Genomic DNA, 19477 nt, shown 5'->3' with positions numbered 1-19477 from the left:
GACCATCAAAAGTCTGATGTTTTCAGAAACGGGCACCCAAGAGGACCAGGACTGTGGATAAAGGTTTCCTGAATCGAGAGTCATTAACTGTCCAAATGTTAACAGCCTGTAGGTAGATCTTGACAGAGTTAGAAGTTGACACAGAATGAGGGGAAACACAAAGGCATGCGTGTGCTGTGCATGGAGACAGACTAGGAGCGTTTGGCTCCTTCCTAGAAAGAAGGTTTGGCAAAGAAAAAATGCAAATATTTATCTACCCTGTGCTCTGAGTCACAGAAAGAGCTCCTGTAAAATGGTAAACTTCCCCCTTTTTGTCAAAATTGAACAATAGCTCCCCATTAGTAGAGTGGTTATTTTAATGCAGGTAACCGACTACTCCTTTGGAAGGGAAATTTGAGGTCCTGGGACTTCATGCTTTGGGGGACTGGGTAATAGAATACGATTTTTTAAATCTTCAAATATCTCAGGTTTGTTTGGATTTTTAAAGCCATTTTTAACTTTTCTTTTTAGTAACTCCAACCCCTTAAGTCTATTTGCAGTAACAATCATTTGTAAAATTGAAAACTGTATTTTTAGTGTCTTTCAGTCATCCTTCAGCGTCTCTTCTCAAGATCCTGAAGTTTTGAATGACAAAGTCTACTGAAGCAGAGTAAGGAAAACTGGGCTGCACGACGGTCACAGCCGCCTCCCCTGAGGACACAGGAGAGGAACCCTGGTACCCATTCTCATGGACTCACCAGGCTTCCCTTGAGGACACAGGAGAGGAACCCTGGTACCCATCCTCATGGGCTCACCAGGCTTCCTCTTTCATCATCCCTGACATGAGCAAATAGCCCCCTCAGACCTCCATCAGTGCTAAGCACCGTGTTTGGCCTGGTAGGCAGCTCTCTTGGGGCCATGTTTGTTTACCCTGTGCCGGCATTGATACATCCAGAACTATTAAAATTCTTGAGGATACTGGGGTTGCCTAGAAGAAATCCAAACAAATCTTGGATGAGATTCTTTACAATTTAAAATCATTCATACCCACCGCCTCTGCCTCCATCCAACCGATCTGAACCTCACCTACTTAGGTCTCAAATGATACCATCCAAGAGACCCCCTCTCCTCCCCATCTTTCCAAACTGCAAACACTCTACTTGCAGGGCTACAGATGTCTTCTGAGCTATAATACACATGTTACACCATTTATAGAGTGGAACAACCACCAAATACCTTTTAACATTTCCATCACTCCGAAAAAAACCCATGTGTATTATTACCAGCTGCCTCCCATTGCCCATAGCCCTCATATCCTACCCCACTCTAATGAACTTTCTGCATCTACAGATTTGTCTATTCAGGACATTTTATGTAAATGCAATACAGCATGTTGCCTTCTGTGACCAAGTGATTTCTTTCACTGTGCTATTTTCTAGGTTCGCTCATATTATGTTATGTTAATACCTTTCTTCAATAAACTTCTGAAGAACATAATCATCTATGGTATATGTAGCCTGTATCTTGTCAGTTCATTTTTAGCTAACGGACACAGGTTATCTCCACTCTGGACAATGACAACTAATGTTTTTGTAGGTGGGTTATGTATGGTGCATGTTTTCATTTCCCTGGGGGCCAATTGTATTGGCTAGTTTTATGCCAATTTGACCCAAGTTATGGTCATCTGAGAGGGATCCTGAATTAGTAAAATGCCCCCATAAGGTGGGGCTATAAGCAAGCCTATGAGGCATTTTCTTAATTAGTGACTGATGGGGTAAGGCCCTGCCCATTGTGGGTGGGGACACCACTGAGCTGGTGGTCTGGGGTTCTCTAAGAAAGCAGGTTGAGCAAGCTCTGAGGAGCAAACCAGTAAGTAGCTCCCCTCCCTGGCCTCTGCATCAGCTCCTACCTCCAGGTTCCTGCCCCATTTTGAGTTATTATCCTCACTTCCTTTGATGATGAACAGTGGTATGAAAGTGTAAGCCAAGAAAACCCTTTCCTTCCCAAGGTCATTGTGTTTCATTACAGCAATAGTCACCCTAACTAGGATATTCCATAAAACACAACCCTCAGTTTGGGATCTGTCCCACTCAAATTTCTCTTGTCCTGTGGTCTAGTCTCTTGGAAGCCAGTGTTTAACTGTCTCACTGAAAACTGCTCTACAAACTAATTCCACATAATGACTTGATGTAATGTTCATCTTGGCTAAACATTAAGTGCGCTGGGTTTGAGGACTTCCTCGGCTCCTATTGAGACAACAGTCAGCAGCCCTCAGGGTGACCCTGGCCATAGGTACTCCTGCTGAACTTTAGCAGGAACCCTGGGCAGGGTGTTTCTTACCTGGCAACTTCCCAACACATTCAATATGGTATAGCACAATTTCTAATTGGTCTTAATAATAAAAACCCAGAACTAGATATCAGGGTAAATGCTGAAAGATCAGAGAGACAAAGGAACAAGCCACAGCCACCTTTTACCTTGCCAACTCCTCAGCCGAAAAGGGGTCAAGCTCTTGTCTCCTGCCCACCTTATCACTTCCTCTCTCTGCCCAGCCATATCACTTCATGTTTCCACTTCCCTAGTGCTGGGATTAAAGGCATGTGCCTCCCAAGTACTGGGATCAAAGGTATGAGATCCCAAATGCTGGGATTAAAGGTGTGTGCCACCACTGCCTGGCCTCTATGGTTAACTAGTGGCTAGCTCCACCCTCTGATCTCCAGGCAAGCTTTAATTGTTTGAGCACAAACAAAATATCACCACAATATGGGGTCAAGGAAATGCCCTTTCATCCCTAGTACCTGAGCTTCATTAAAAACAAATAATATTGATACCCTCCCAAAAGCACTCTAAAAAATCTCTGCATCTGTCCAAGTCTTTGATTTTGTCCATCTTCTCCCTACAGTCTCTCTACCTCACCTGTGACAAATTTAAGGTAGTTATGGTGAGAAGCAAAGTCTACTCCCATCCCAGACCAGGTCAGAAGTGACAGGCCCCCAGGATATGACACCAATGATTATGTCCTCAATACCCCAACCCAAAAGACCAAGCTCCTCTGTCACAGGCTCTCAGAAGACCCTGCAGCCCCAACCCTCAGTTACCCATCTCTTAAGATACAATCCCTTCATCTGGCCACTGGGCCACCTTAGGATCCACTGTAAAGCACCAGCTTTACCAGATCACTGCAGTTCAACTGCAGACTTTCACTTCTTTAAATATGTGTGACTTATTCCCACCCAACCCAGGGATTTACAGGAGACATCAACATTACAAGGAACGCAACATCCACCCATTATTTATCCTGCATCTCATTGCCTGCCTTATGTTAGGATTATAACAGAGCTTAACAAACAAGAAGGGATGTCCTGGGACCTTTCTTCAACTTCTGGTCCATTCCATCAACACTCCTACACTGGTTGCAATTCAGAAGTAGTTTTGATTTTATATCACACCAAGGAGAAGAAATAACTTCTTCCTGCTTTTATAATTTTGTTTATTCATTTACATTTTAACTTGCTGAGTCCTATTAGTGCTACCCAAACCTGCACAGGCATGGGGTCACCCCCCTCTTGGTGGTCAAGCTCCTCAAGAAAAGTGACTCTGGGTCCCTCAGCAGCCATCAACCATCAATAGCTCCTCAGCTCCTCCAGAGTCCTTCACCCCAAACTATTTCTTAAAGCAGATGTACAGAGTAGAAGCCCCCAAACTCCAAGGCGTTCTGTCTGACAAACAGAACAACACTCCTTTTGTGGCCAACGTTAAGCAAATAGAATGCTTAAGAAACTATGATTCTTTCTCAGTAGACCAGTTTACCTTTGACTCCTAGAAATGCCATTTCACATTAAGTTTTAAATTAACTGCCCCTTCCTTCCCATAGCAACAGAAGAAGCCCATCTTCTCCCTGAGGGGCACTTCAGCCTTCGAGCTCTCGCTCCACTCCATCATCCTGCTCATGACCTGCTTCCACCCCTCGGCCTAAGCTCTCCCTCCTGCTCGCTCATTCCCGTCAGCATTTTCAGAGGCTGAAATTATTTACCTTAAAACAGACAGTGAAGGATGGATTTGGGAGTAGAGACAGACAGAGAAGACCAAAGCCTGCTCAGGGAATGTGGCAGTGACCCAGGGGAAGGCAGACAAGAGACCCGAGTTACATTTCAGAGGTGTGACATAAATGGCATTTTCCATCTTGGAGAAGATGCATATTTTAATAGCTTTTGACTCAGAGCTGACAGCAAAGGTAACACTTTCAATGGAGTGACAGGCCAGGGAGGTGGATATTTCTCAGCAGGAGAATCTCTGAGCAGTCAGCTCACTAATAGGACACCGTTACATATCTATGCGGCCTGGTTTCAAAAGCTGTTCATTCCATGTGGACACTGATACGCAGGGCATTCAGTCACTCAAGCCTACCAGCGAGGCACTGAGTGCAGAGGGAAATGTGCAGACAGAGGAGGATAAAGACTATTTCCATCTAAAACTCACCACTGACCCTGCACTCCCAGGCCACACATAGGGACATCTAGATACATGCCGAGGGGGAAGCATCACCTGCATTGTGACATCCTTGGAGCGGCCATCCGTAGCAAGGAGGCTGCAACACACTCGGTCTCCCCACAGACTGGCTGTGCTGCAATTGTGAAAACTTCCTACTGGAAATTGCTACTTAGTCAGGATGCACGTGGCACACTTTGGAGATAAGCCACAGAGACATGGAGGTAGTGGAAGGACAGAGCCCGATTCCAGGAAGCAGGAGTCGGACTCCAGTCCCAGCCCTGCTCATGACTTGGTAACTGACCTAGACCCTTTACCTCATGGCCTCAGCACTCCACAGAGCACTCTTCTGCATCCTGGAGTTATAGAGAATAGCTACAAGGTAAGGGAGAAATAAGAGGTCAAAAATCAAAAAGCAGAACTAACGTGAGAGTTACAGAGAAACCTAGCAATCACACTGTGTGCTGCATACTGCCTGATGGGAGGCAACCCTTAGACACCAAGACCTATCCCCCACACTACAGCTTGTTCACTTCTCCTGACCCATGCCCATGCCGTACTGTGGTGTATGTTCCTGACCCCTCTGGGTCAAGCAGAAAACAAACTTATAAAACTATGTTCTAAGCTGCTCCTGAGGCCGAGGGCTCAGTTGAGATCCACTCAGTAGGTTGGAAATTTCCATGTGGGTTCCTCCTCCTCTATCAGAGATTCAAATATTGATTGTCATCAGGGTTAGATCTGAGTGGTAACTTCCTCATTCCCACACACTCTCCCTAATGGACGTCATCAGTTGCCAAGGTTGGGTACCATCCCTAGGCCAAGAGCTCCCTGAAATGCACTGTACTTTCAGCCATGAGCCACCTCTCCTTGAGTGAGAGGAGTAGTCTAGAACAGAACAGGACCCAAATAAATCCCCTCTTTTCTTTCCTCAAGAGTCTCCCTTCCTCCTCCTTCCTAGTTCCCTGGTCTCTGCAAACAGAATTTCCATCTACCAGTTTCCCAAGTCAAGAACCCGGGCCTGGTTAACAGTATGGGGGCCTGGGGTTAGGGCTTCCAGGTCCATAGTTTCTTGGCCAACTACCAGCCATGTGCCTTAGGAGAGATGGGTAATTTCTCCATGGTTCTACTGCCAACCCTATAAAACTGAGTCTGTGTCCTAATGTCGATTAAATAACACTCATACATCACTTAGGATAGCAAGGGCATTCCCTCTCGTTATCATGCATATCAACAACGCAGGGAAATATTTTTGAAGTATATTAATATGCTCTTCTCTCCCATATTTCTTTTATATGACATTCTTCCTTTTCAACTTGTGGCATTAATCTGTCTCAGAAGATTAGGATTTCTATAGTAGGCAGACAAAGATGAATGAATAGTGCCACAAGGTTCAGCCTTTGATGACCAAAATAAAACATTTTGGTCCCTAGCATGACTGCCTTGAAATTCTGCCAGCTGCTGTGGAGACAGGATGTTTCAATGTCTATTAGTTTCTATGTAGCTACTGTGAGTCAAGTCTACAGATTCAATAAGCATCATGGCCAGAGAAGAGTTCAGATTATGGCAAGATATGGTTCCCACTGGCTGGGGAGATCCAGAAGAAAAGGGGCAGAAACAAAGGACAATCATTCCTTGTTTAGAGCCTTTACCCCCACTTCTCAGATTTAGAATAGGTTTAGGGGAATCCCATGGGACAGACTTAAAAAGGCAAGCCTCTAAGGAAGGGCTGAGTTTGGCTTTGATGCCCTCTGGTTTGTGCGTGACATTGGACGGAGGCCATGGAAGGCAGTGCATAATGAATCCATGAGACGGGCCGGAAGACATCAAGGGTAGAAATGGTCTCTGTCAAAATTAAACAGGGTCTTCCCTCTCAAGAGCAAGCCATTGCTCTACTTCTAAGACTCCGCTAAGTGAGCACCCCTGCTCTGCCCTGTAATAACCCATTTTGGCAGCTGACCACACCAGGATAGTAAAGCTTGCTGCCGTTAGTTCTAAGCACATTGCCTCACCAGATCAACTCTACAGCTGAAAAGAGTGTGAGAAGAACACAACGCCTGGTTATAGAGGGGGCATGGCTACTTAGCTATGCTACAAAACAGTCTACAACCATAAAGGGGCCCACAGCATGCTCTACAGCAGCACTTTACCAACCAACATCACAGAGTGACCAGAGTCTGGAGACACAAATGTATTTGGGTTGGCTTATAAGCAACCACTGCAACTACCTAGTAACACTACTCCAGTCCCAAGAGAACGGAACAGAGTCACAATCTCCACTCAAGACAGACTACAGCTGGAATTCTAGTTCAAGTATGGAAGCAATTGTATAGGATAGTTAGAAAAAGCTGGACTATACACCCAATAAAGTCTGTCAGAATGGTGAGCTATCACGTGACAGATGGTAGTCGGAGCAGGAAGAGTTCAGTCTGGTGAAGACAAGACTAAATGATCATCCCCAGCTGCTTCAGAAAGAGGCAGATGCTAGGGTAGGAGTGAGTAATGGGGAGGCAGATGCCTGTCCACCTCGGAGTGCTTCCAAAGAGTGGAGCGGCGGAGTCCAGAGGGAGCTGCAAGTTTCCACTGGCCTGGGTATCACACACTGAAAGATGAAATGCTGAAGAAGAAACCTTTTGTCCCAGATGGGGTGACCTCAAAAGTCTTTCTCTGTCAGGAAGAGACACACTCCTCACACTCAGTACACCGCGCCAACACACACACACACACACACACACACACACACACACACACACACACACACACCAAGATGAAATACGAGAGCATCTATAAATGTAAGAAAGTAAAATGAACTATACTGTGGGAATGACAACCCCACACAAACGCAAAGAGAAATCTCCGCCAAGGACTGCTGAGCTAGATTCGTCCATGTCAGGTAATTATGATGGATCAATATGGGCAGTGACAAATGGAATGCTGCTCTGGGAGCCCAGTGGCCCAGTGAGGAAGCAGAACAAACCGGAGTGAGCATTGATCCTGAACACCCCAACTGGAGAGCACTCCCCCCGGCCCCGACCCACTCCAGCTAAACGCAATGAGAGAGCTGACTAGTTCCCGTCTACATCAGCAGACCCTCAGCAGTCTACCAGGAACACTAGCTATTCTTAGCTAGTAAAGGCCAGTCATCAGGAAGGTTACTAAGTACTCAGCAGCAAAGACAGAGGAGGAAATCTGAGTTCAAGACATAATCTAAAAGAAACCCCATAGTTCCAAGTATTCTTGGTGTCTGCTTTTGTAAGGAAGATTAATTCCCTTTTTTAGCCAAAAAAGGGGGGCACCTTTTTTAGAATAAATCATTTATCATGAAGCATTTTATTCTTTGGTTCTGGGAATGGAGAGGACGAGAAAATTAATTTGTCATCTTGGAGCTGCAGGTGCTGCTCCGTGGGCTTCCAGCATCATTGATCTCTAACTCAGGTGGGAGCCAGCCAGCCAGACAGACATAAATGACACTTGTTCTTTAAGCTTGTCCTCTGAGGTTCTGGAGGACACACACGTGGACTGTCCCATGGCCACGCTGTGCCACCTTTCAGTCTTCAAACCCCGTTGCTCATTCATAGGACTCCCACTTCTCAGGCCCAGGTTTACCTGGCCTGAGCAGACAATTTCAGCACACTTCTCAACCTGCCACAGACAGCATCTGCAGATGTTTGATAAACACCCACTCGCAGCCTCTGCTCAGCTGCAATCTTGGAATAAGGCCTGGGTTTTGGTAGTTTCAAGTCTTCCCAGGGGATTCTGTGGTGCAGCCAGGGCTGAGAACAACTTCAGGAGGTGGGGCAGCAGTAGAGTTGGAGGATCTACCATCTAACTGGTTTTCAAATTCTGAGACCTCTTTCTTTGATCAAAACATGCCTTTAGATCGTTACTTCACAGTGAGGTGTCTGAAGCAACCCAGCAGAGCGTGAAGGCTGGGGGGTCAGTCAAAACCGATCACAAGGACTCCGTGAACACTAGCTCTGAATACCCTGAACCACAGAAGCTAATTCATCCTAGAAGTTCCCTAAACACTAGCCCAAGGGCTTACATCTTTTCAAAATCACTAATAGAGCTTTTCTAAAAGTTCAGAAGACTCCATTCTACCTGCAAGATTCTGATTGAGTGCTGTGAAGGGCCCTGCAGTGATCTCAATGTAGAACTGCTAAGAATGGTTTCATCTGCCCTCAGCAAGCCAAGCCCAGTCATGTGCTGGGGCATAATTCCATCAACATGGAAGAAAGACTTCTCCAGAGCCTCTGCTTACCCTAAGCCCAAGGCTGTCGCCTCTTATTAACACCCTAATACAACGGAAGAGCTATGCAACAGATGAGTGCTCCTTGACCTGGTCTGAAGAAGACAGTGATAGGACAATGTCTCTGTGCTCTCAATCACAGCCCGTTTGCAGGGAAGCATTACATGGAGTCAAACACCTTTGTCCTCGCATCTAGAAAGCACTAATCGGTGGCTCAGGGATGGTTTTCCTGTTTGGAACATGAACCCAGGGATGCTACACATGTGGCTTCAGCCAGCAAACTGTAGTCACCTCTTGCTTTACAGCAAGTACCTGTCAGTAAGAAACACTGTGAGCATGTCCACCCCCAAATACAGTATTTTCTATGCCACCCTATTATCACACATTTATAAATACACAAATGATGATATTTCAAACTTTAAAAGGACATGGAAGAAAAATTTTAATGTATTTCCCACACATCACTAATTGAATCATCCTCAAAAAAATCTGCCATACTTCAGCAGTTTGAAGACCACTGCCCTTTGTGAAAAGCCATTCTCTGGCCTCTAGCATGGATGGGCTCTCATCCCCACCACAGGTCTCAGGTGACAGCTCTCTCAAGCTGCTTGTTACAAGATAATTGGATAATCATGTAGCTCCCGCAGCATAAGAGATGGCTGCTCAATTGTACAGATCTGCTCACCCAATGGTGATGATTGGGTAGGTGGTGTTGCCCCAGACTCTGCCACAGGGGTGCCTGGGCACTCAGAGTTCAGTTTCTCAGATCATAAAACTGAAAGTTGTCCTTTCACGCATGACAACAAACACACGGAGTCATAGGACCATGCTCCCCTGGACAGATTAAAATCAGAATCGTAGAGCCAGGTGTAGTGGTGTATACCTGTAATATCAGAACCTAGGAGGACGGTAGCAAAGGTAAGGCTAGCCTCAGCGACATAGAGGACAGCCTGGGTTACAAAGAAAAAAGACTGTCTAAACAAACAACTGTAGAAGTTACTGTGGTTTCCAAACAGGAGCTTATGAGAAAGTCTGCAAGAACTTCACAGGGCACACAGACCTGGCCAGCCATCAGTGGCTCTTCATTTATCAGACTCAAAGAAACATCAGCTTTGAGGCTCTGCACCAAGGGGTCCTAAGGAAGCACAGCAATTTCCTCTGAATAGGAACATTCCATCCTGGAAAGAAGCTGCTTGCAACTCAAGAACTAAGAAAACTCACAAGTCTCTTGAAGTTCCTGAAACTTACAAGATTCTCAAGGGCCCATCCCTAAGGTTATATAAATCATAATAATTGCTGAGGAGAGGAAATTCTCAGAACTGTGAGATTTTCAGGCAGCTCCAGGGACACATCTTTTGTGATCTGTCACCCATGCTGGGGTGGGCTTTTTGGAGCTGCAGCTGCCTTTGAGTCGTCCATGTTCCTGTAAGCAACCTCTCACCCATATTCCTACAAGTGCCCCAATAAACTCGCTGTTCACTAAGCTGGGCTCAGGTGGAATTATTTCTTTGGTCTGCTGTTGGTGCCTTATCTGGGGTGAATAGACGGTGGGGTACATCTCCCGAGGAAAACTCATGTCATACCTATCCAGTGTTGAAGTCTCCTCCCAGTACCACCTCCTTTAGAACACTGTACTATCATGGCAAATGTCACATACTGCTATCAATGTCAACACTTCCACCATGCTTCGTATGCAATGAACGCCCTGTGCTAGAAGTCACACTACACACTTGTACTTATCAACCTGTTTAATCATACGTCTCATAAGCTACACATTACACCTCTCTCTATTCTATTGACAAAGATGCTCCAGGGACTACAGTGAGGTGAACCTGCAGAGCTTGGTCATCACCCCACCATACTGGACCCTTTGCCACACTCACATGCACCACCCTGGGCTGAGAAACCAGATATTATTCCTGTCCTTGGGACTCTCAATTTGCCCACCTTGCTTCATCCATCTTCCTTTGCTACTGCACTCAGGCATGTCAGCACACACGGTTCGCAGCTGCTCTGCCTTCTGGGATATAAAGGTGAAAATATGTAGTTGAGAAAGAAAAAGAGTGGTTACCATGGCGTGAAAGGCATTACTGTGATATAAATAGAAACGGCATCCCATCCTGTAAGACTTCAGATTCTATCAGCTGTTTTCACCGAAAACCATTTCTGACACCTTGAAAAATGAAATCTTGCTTACATGTCACCACCACTATTAATTTCAGAGAAGCACAGGGGGTGACAAGCTCAACTTTGACACAGAAAGAGGCTATATCATGAAAACAGCATGGAATAAACTCCAACGCTCAAAAGCCTATCTCTGTCGAGCACGGCCCAGTGCTAGGCTCAGTCACTCCACACAGTTGAACCCTCCTGTGTCTTACAGGAGCCTGAGAAGATAACACACATGTGCGTGTGTTCACAGGCACATATGCACACACTCACACACTCGTGTGTCTGCACAAACACTCTTGTTGTGCTCAAAAGGGCGGTTGAAGCACAAGGAGCTGCCCAGGTGGAAATGGGACACTGACTGGGGTCTGCGCTACGGCGCCTACTCAGAGCACAGCTGAGTGAATGAGCAAATGCACATGCTTCTGCAGACTTTAGATCCTTTAAATTCCTGACTCACGTCTTGTTCTAAGAGATGAAATGAATGGCATTTGGAGACCAACAAACTAGCGACTAACTAGCTGGTCCCTCCATTTAATGGGAGCTTAATCAAGACTAACACTTTCTTGTGTGTGTGTGTGTGTGTGTGTGTGTGTGTGTGTGTGGTGTCCGAGATTGAATCTAGAGCCTTGTGTAGGCTAGCTGAGTGCTCTCACTGAGTGAAATTCCAAGCTCATATTCTTAATTGATAAAGAACTAAAAACAGAATCATCTCATCTGCGGATGTATCAAGCTAGAAAGAACACATCTGATGCAAAAATCAGAATGTAAAAAAGATACACTCAAGGAATCATAGCAAGTTCAGTGGGATATACTGGAGAATCCTGATACATGCACACACACATATATACACACACACTACAGCATGCACACACCACAGCAAACACACACAAATGCACACACCACAGCAAACACACACACACACACACCACAGCAAACACACAAGTGCAGGGAACAAGGACAACAAATCTTAAGGTTGTTAGAATTTACAGTGACAGAAAGTGAACTCATGGTTACTTGGAGCTGATAGGGTGGATTTTATCTCAGGAAAATTTTGGGAGTGAAGGAAGCATTATCTTGATTGTGGAGTTGGTTACCTGAGTTGCATACATGTATCAGAACAGGTCAAACTAGATGCCCCAAACGACTAATTGTATTTTACATGGACATTACTGCCATTCATTTAAGACTGACGGAAGGTGTAACATCTACAGTCCTTGAGCATGGACATGGTTGAAAGGGGACACAAGTTTAACACATTATAAATTTACTGAAAAACTATACAGAGTGACCACTGAAAGTAGACACATTGTGTCTGCTTTCTCGGAAATCCAGTGTAGGAAGCAACTTCATTCCATTCAGAAAACGACACCTAGTGCCCAGATGAGGAAAAGAGATGCGTCTGAGAGACAGTGGGGATGGTGACCCAGCACCCAGAGGTCCTCGCTGGACATGCTGTCTGGCATTCTTATGTCACACAGTGATGGCTGCAGATTCTTTTCTAACATGTGATAGTGCTCCATGTCAAATAAAGACCACTAGTGAGGTATCTCCTAAGTGTATGATTTTCATTCGGAATTTAACATCACAAAGGAGGCACTGCAATATGTCACTGTTAAAGAATATTTATGTCCTTTTAGGGGGAATCAGCACATAGTGCAACACTCAGGACATGGTCTTAAAATCATATGCAACACCAGAAAAGAAATAGAGCTGCCCCTGGGTCTACCATCTGACCCTACAGGAGCTCCTCCTGTACCATGTGTTAGTGCAGTTATGAGTCACACTTATGTCACATGTAATGATAGAAAGGCAAATAAAACTCCATGCAAAGATCAGCATCCACCAAGTCAGTGAGTGATACACGTTACTATGAAATTCAGCCAATCTGTACTGCCCACTTACAAAGCTCCCAGGGATTTCCTCCCTCACATGCAACAACAGTCAGTGATGTGATCTGTCACCTTTAACATGTAGGCCACAAAGACTGTGACAGTCAACTGCCAATGACTTCTCCTAACTTCTCATTGGATTTGATTATTGCAGAGGCAAGAACTGTGCTCTCTTTAAAAGAGGATGACCCTAATCCGCGGAGGGCAGGGACTGGGGAGTATCCATGAACACTCAGTACTACGACCACAGGATGGAAGCCCAGATCCTCATGCACACAGATGACTCACAGCAAAGCCAAATGTATCCCTGCCTTGGTCCACCAATGATGCTCTCACACAGAGAAGATGAAGGCTCCACTGGGAAGCATTTTATACCCCAGACTTCCAGGAACCACAAAAAAGAATCTACTAAAGAGAAAAAAATAAAGCAACATATTGTTCAGTTTAAAAGTTGATCTCAAAGCAAACTGTGAATTTGGCTTACAGATAATTGTGCCAGGTTTGTTTCTTTTTTCCCTCAAACCATCTCAAGTTCTACAAATCTGTAGCTAAAAGAGACACTGGCACATCCCAAGTCTATTCTCATGCACACAAGAGTACTCTATCTCAAACTACATATCTATGACCACAAACTTGTCAGTTCTGTTATTTCTACCCCAGAGATGGAGAGTGCATAGCTTTCCTTTTTCCTCTCATTAGACCCTCATTAGTAGTGCAGAGAGGAGCCAAGGTGCGAACTTTTGATGGCCAGTGACTATGAAGGAGTCTCCCATCTCCACTGATGCCATCATCCTGAAAAGCCCATCACCACGCAGAGCTCTCTTTAGCTTTCCACTGGGGGTACTTTTCTCATTGTGGACACTCATTTTCACCAGGTTCCCCTGGAAGGTTTTCCCATTCTCTACCAACTCTCTGCACTTGTTTGCATCAAGCTAAATAAGATGTTCCCTCTCAAAAGCCTGATGAGGGCCTTGAACTAGAACACTATTTTCAGTGAGCACAGGCTTTCCCCTTCCCGGGCTCCATCTCCAGGAAGCTTGGCAAGTGTGTGTGTTTCAGCCATTGCCGGGAGTCTGTCATGCCACTGGAGCACGCAGCTGCACTCCCCATGCCTGAGTTCCAGGCAACGGCAACTCCATTTTTCATTATTAGTCATGCCTTGGCAGCATTGAGGAGACAGATGGGGAATGTGGGTGCTCAATTACCTTGGCTACCTGAGCAAACAGACTTGCTTTGCTGTATTCCTATTCATTTTCAGGAAAGCAACTCAAAAAACACAAATAGCCCTTAAAAAGAACCAGACCCAGCCGACTCAGAAAGATGACCACTCCCACCAGTGAGGCTGGGAAATGCACCAAACTAAACTCACTGCAGAATCTGAGGTACTTCTGAACCACTGGGGGAAAGACCTGCCTCAAGACCCTCAGTGTGGCCTTGGGGACCAAAGTCTGTTTTGTTGACAGCAAGCCCATGGCAGCAGTCAATGGACACCTGAGGAGGTGGCATTCTTCTTGGCTAACACAGGAGGCTATGGGCAAACCCACCTGGCTTGGATTCCACCTCAACCCATCTGGTTTAAAGACCTTATAGCATTGTTTGACCCATGTCACAGGGGTAATGAGTCTTATGTGAAACTGCGAGAACGTCAATGTGTCAATTACTTTTATACATTCTTGAGCAACAACCACGTGTCCTGGGGGTAAGTGTGAGGGATATAAGAAACAATGCCAAACTACAATCTCACACTTAATTCTCTGCTGTCTGTTCATTCTGCATAGGTAGATAGTTAACTTATGAGAAAACAAGTTACTTCTACAACAAATGAATCTTCTCATGAGAAAGCATTCTTATCCTTGGTAACAGCACAGTAGAGGCAAAGGAAAAGACCGTTATGAAACCCGACCCACCAGAGAGAAGCTGTTCTCTGAGCAGCGCATACATCGCATCGTGTTCTTATCCAATCAACAAAAACATCCTTATTGCTCTAGTCCAGTGTTTCACAAACAGTGCTGCACAGAACATTGGTCCCCTGAGATAATCTCTGAAAACAGTATTGTGCCTAAATATGATTTGTAAACCCAGCAAAACGCAGCCCATTGGTAGAGACTCAGAATCCATAAAGGCCCTAGGAAGCTCTGCTGGGAAGATGCTCCATTTTATGGTTAACTCAGTATCCCCTACACTCATCTGATCATCATTTCGCCTCTTTAACAGAACACCCTGCTTACTCCAGTGGACAAAGACCTCCACAATCCAGCCTGGGCTCACTTCTGTAACTCACAACTCTTTATGGACCACCATGAAGCTAGAACCTGCCTGTTAACTGTGCCCAGATTGTGCCTTTTTTCATAATGACTTTCTCAATACAACACACGTGTGCATGTGCACACACACACACACACACACACACACACACACACACACACACCCCACTCACACCCCACATCAGGAATCACTTCCTCGTGATGTGTCCTTGTCCCTCAAACTGCAACCCCAATGTCTCAGTAAAGTACAAGGATATGAGTTCGGATCCCCAGTGGCTACATAAAAACTTGGAAATGGCAACATTTGCCTGTAATCCCAGCACTGAGCAGGTAGAGCAGAAGGATCATTAGGATCAGACAGACCAAACAATCAGTAATTCAGGTCCGATGAGAGACATCTCAAAAAATAAGGTAAGATTAACTGAGGGAGATACCCACTGTCAACCTCTGGTCTTTGCACACATGTGTGCACATATGTATACACATGCATACAAACACATGCAAGAAAACTGATAATCTACATCTTATTCATTTGCCTACTCTTGACATTTTGTATCAACAGAATCTTAAACTATAAGGCTTTTGGGTCTCTGTTCTTTCAGATGCCACGTTTCCAAGGCTCATAAGAATAGTAGTATGCACACCAGTTCTTTGTTCCTTTTTATGCCCAAGTAACATTCCATTGTACAGATAGTCTTCATTTTGCTTATCCATTCATTGAGAGATAAACATCTAAGTTGTTTTTAGCTGGTACACTTACAAATTTGGGGGTACGTTTTTATTTATTTTGGGGATATATTCAAGAGTTGGATCATGAGAACATATAAAAACTTTACCTTTAACTTTTTAAAGAATTGCTCATCTATTTACCACAGTGGCTACACTAAGTCACAATTCCATGAGAAATAACTCCAGCTTCTCCACATCCAGGCTGACTCCTACTACATGATTCTGATTCTGGCCTTCAAGAGGAACCTTACTGTGATTTGGTCACCATGTGTCAGATGTCTCACTTCTGAGGTAACAGTCAAGCTGATCCACCTGCCTAGCTGCCCTCCTTCTCACTCCCTTCATCGGAGCGATTCTTCAGGACCAGATGAGACCCTGGTTTTCTCGGTGTGTGTCTACAGCATTGTCTCAAAACTCAATTCAGACGACACTGGCAGTGGGTTTTGTTTTGTTTTTCTATGTCTAGTTTCTAGTTATTTCTGTTTCTACTTTCCACAGGTAAGAGGTTCGGGGTCTTCCTGTGTTTTTCCCCCAACAGTGAGCTCTTCAGGAGTGGAGTAAAGTATGACCTCAGTTGATACGGAGTCTACCAAAGAATAAGCATTCACAGACACAATGCAAGGAAGGAGCTCAGTCTGGGAAAAATGATGCAGATGGCATTTGGGTCTCAAGTCAAGTGAGAAGAGCCCTAGGTACTGAGCTGAGCAGTGGGGCAAGTCCCCATCCCTACAGAACTAGTTCTTCCACAGAGTCACAGGTGTGTTATTTCTTACTAATAACCACCTCCTTTTTTTGTGAATTCACATTTATGCCCAAGTCTAGACTTGGTGGACATGGTTGGGACAGTGACCCAATCCTCTCTTCCTGGTGTGCCCTCTTTCTCGCTCAGGCTTTGACAATCTCCTCTCTCTCAAAGAATCTGGAGTCGCATGTCACAGCCAGAAAGAAAACACAGTCTCCAATGAAGGAGTCCCCAAGTCTGACAGTGACTCAGGTAACGCAACAGAACAGCTTCAAAGAGCTCCTGCCTGTGGCCGTATGCCCCGGGGTTTATGCTACTGTGTGTTAATGAGCAAATGTTCAATTCAAACTTCCATGAAATAATTTGACCTCATCGTGGGACCCAGTGGGTATGACTCTAAACTTTAAAACCTCGAAGGAAATTCTTAAGCAAATTCTGTCTCCATTTCAATATTGGAGCCTGTTACTCATCAAGTTCATTATCCTTGGTGAGATGTGCTCACAGCACCAGCATCCTAGACTCCTCCATGCCCGCTCCTTCCAATGGGTGTCAGCATGGACCAAGCAACACAACCTAAGTGTAGTACGACCATGAGCCCAGTGGTAGGTACAGAGGGAGAAGACGCATACCTCAAGGAATCCATGGGGCTTAAACCAGAGGCTAACAGTCTTGCAAACCCATCTGATGGGCTCCTTGTGGCTACTGAGAGAGGCTACTCCACGCCTCTCCCAAGTACCTCACTGTTGGGTTGGGGAGAAAACACTGGAAGACTCTAAACTGCTTAACTGCAGAAAGCAGGAATAGAAACCCATGGTGATCCATTTTTCTGAAAATATCTTTTGCCTTTGAAGAGAATAAACTTTTTCCAACTGTGTTTCTAAGTTAATAAGATGCCTTAAAGTCATTTAATACTATGCACTGAACCTGCTTCCCTACTGCATGCTCGGCCTGTTTACATTAGAACACCGTAGCCAACCTTACTTGTCTTGGATTGCCTATGTAATCAGCTTTTACAAACCTAAGCTAGTGTATAACATAATCTTAAATTATATACTCTTCTATCACCTTAACCCAGAATTGTGGGGGTGGGGGTGGTGTTGTGGTAATCACATTTACTAAAAGCAGCCAACATGTTGAAAACAACCTTAAAACAAAACAAATAGCCCATAAGTGTTGTGAGCAACATGTGGTTATAGGTTGTAATTTGTTAGCAGTTTGAGGTGCTATTCTGGGTCAGTTGGGGTCAGTTAAGTGGCCTCGTCCCTTGTAAGACTCTGCTACATTATCTGTAAAGGTTCCTCATTTCTTTCCCATGTCATGTTTTCTGTAAATAAGGAGCAAAGCCCTTTGTTAGGGACAAGCATACACACAGAGACGTAGAACAGACACATGTAACACACAGATTACAGACAATCCAGTAACAACAAACTACAGACAGAGAGAAGACAAGAGAGGGAAGAGAAGAAGTAAGTCTGGGCTTGCTCTTGGTCAAACTAATCCAAGAGGAACTATCTGCCTTCATTCCTTAATGCAAATTCAACGTGAAATCTTTGCTGACATGCAGCAACTTCTGGAATTCCTAAGTGTGACTGGCCCAGTCGATGACATCCATAAAAGAACAAGGGGAGAGATTTGTCGCTCTCTGTTCTGCTGTTTGAACTCTATGTCTGTTAGACAGTCCAGCACCATGGAACCCCGATCTCCTGTTTCACAACCATAAAAAGAAGACAGGCCTTCATTCCTCACACCAAACAAGTACATTCTCCTCAAGCACAGGGCCCTGGCCAGTCCCCAGGCCTCTCTCAAGTGCAACACACCAAGAATTCCACAATGACCAGAACAGGACTGTGTGCTGGCTCACACATCAGCACCCACCATACTCCCCATCACAACTGTGAGGAGGTTTGTATCAACAGGCAGGCCAGTACGGGGTGTCTGGACCAGCCCTGGAAGGTGAATTTGGTGCTTGGTATGCGTCATCACATTAGATAGGGCAAAGGTGGCAGTCACCACATTTTGGACCCATAATTACAGATCATTGTTTATTAAACTTCTTGGCTCTCTATCATTTAGAATGAGTGAGTATAGTCGCTATCTCTAATGAAGGAGGTTTTATATGCTGATCTGAACAAATGATACAATATAAGTTAGTAAGGAACCCCAGAAAAGTCCTTCCTCATGGATGTGAGGTAAAATTTATACTGTGAAATTCATTGTAGCAGAGACCCCTTGGAGTAGGATTCTCCCACAAAATCACCCACTCTTCAAAACTCCATCTCCTCAAAGGGCTTTGTGATATTGGGGCTCTATGAAGATACTCTAACTGTGGCAGGAAATATTCAATCCGCAAGAATCCAGAACCATGTAACTAACTGGGAAATACACTTCCCATGGGCACTGATTAACTGATAAAATATCTTCCTCTTCTTATGTCTGGGTAATCTTAGAGCATCAGGAAGTCCATTCTCTGATGACCCAGATCCACACCTATTATTCAGAACTAGGAAGGGAGGAAGGGAGGGAGAGAGGGAAGAAGAGAGAGGGAGAGAGAGAGAGAGAGAGAGAGAGAGAGAGAGAGAGAGAGAGAGAGAGAGAGAGAGAGAGAGAGAGAGAGAGAAAGCTGCTCAAGCACCCAAACAGAATTCTACTTTCAGGCTAAAAACTGAAATACAGCTGCTCACACGCAATTCTGATTTCCACCCGCAAAGCCTTGCTACCTCAAGAAGTTGTCAAGGAGCCCTTGTTTCTTCAAGAGTCTTCAGTGAGAGGGTGTGGACTGGACTTCACTAAGTGGATGGTGATGCCATGAAACAGTTCTAATACGGCAGCAAGGAAGAAAGCCCAGAAGCCGTCAGGGAGAGGTAAATGCAAGGGATTAGTCCGTGGCTCAAACCTGAACTAAATCTAAGCAAGCCCTGTTTCCAGGTACACACTGACGAGAGAAAGAATCGAGGGGACAGAAACTGGG

At 45.0% G+C, this 19477-nt stretch overlaps 1 protein-coding gene across 1 annotated transcript in view; it reads right to left on the bottom strand.

Moving 5' to 3' along the window:
* The window catches only part of Myo5b (myosin VB), a 213827-nt gene that overhangs the window by 153113 nt on the left and 41237 nt on the right, over positions 1 to 19477 (bottom strand). The window lies entirely within an intron of this gene.

The sequence above is a fragment of the Peromyscus eremicus genome, chromosome 19 (genome assembly GCF_949786415.1).
Source record: "Peromyscus eremicus chromosome 19, PerEre_H2_v1, whole genome shotgun sequence".
NCBI classification, from domain to species: domain Eukaryota; kingdom Metazoa; phylum Chordata; class Mammalia; order Rodentia; family Cricetidae; genus Peromyscus; species Peromyscus eremicus.
This window is presented reverse-complemented; position numbering and strand designations above follow the sequence as displayed.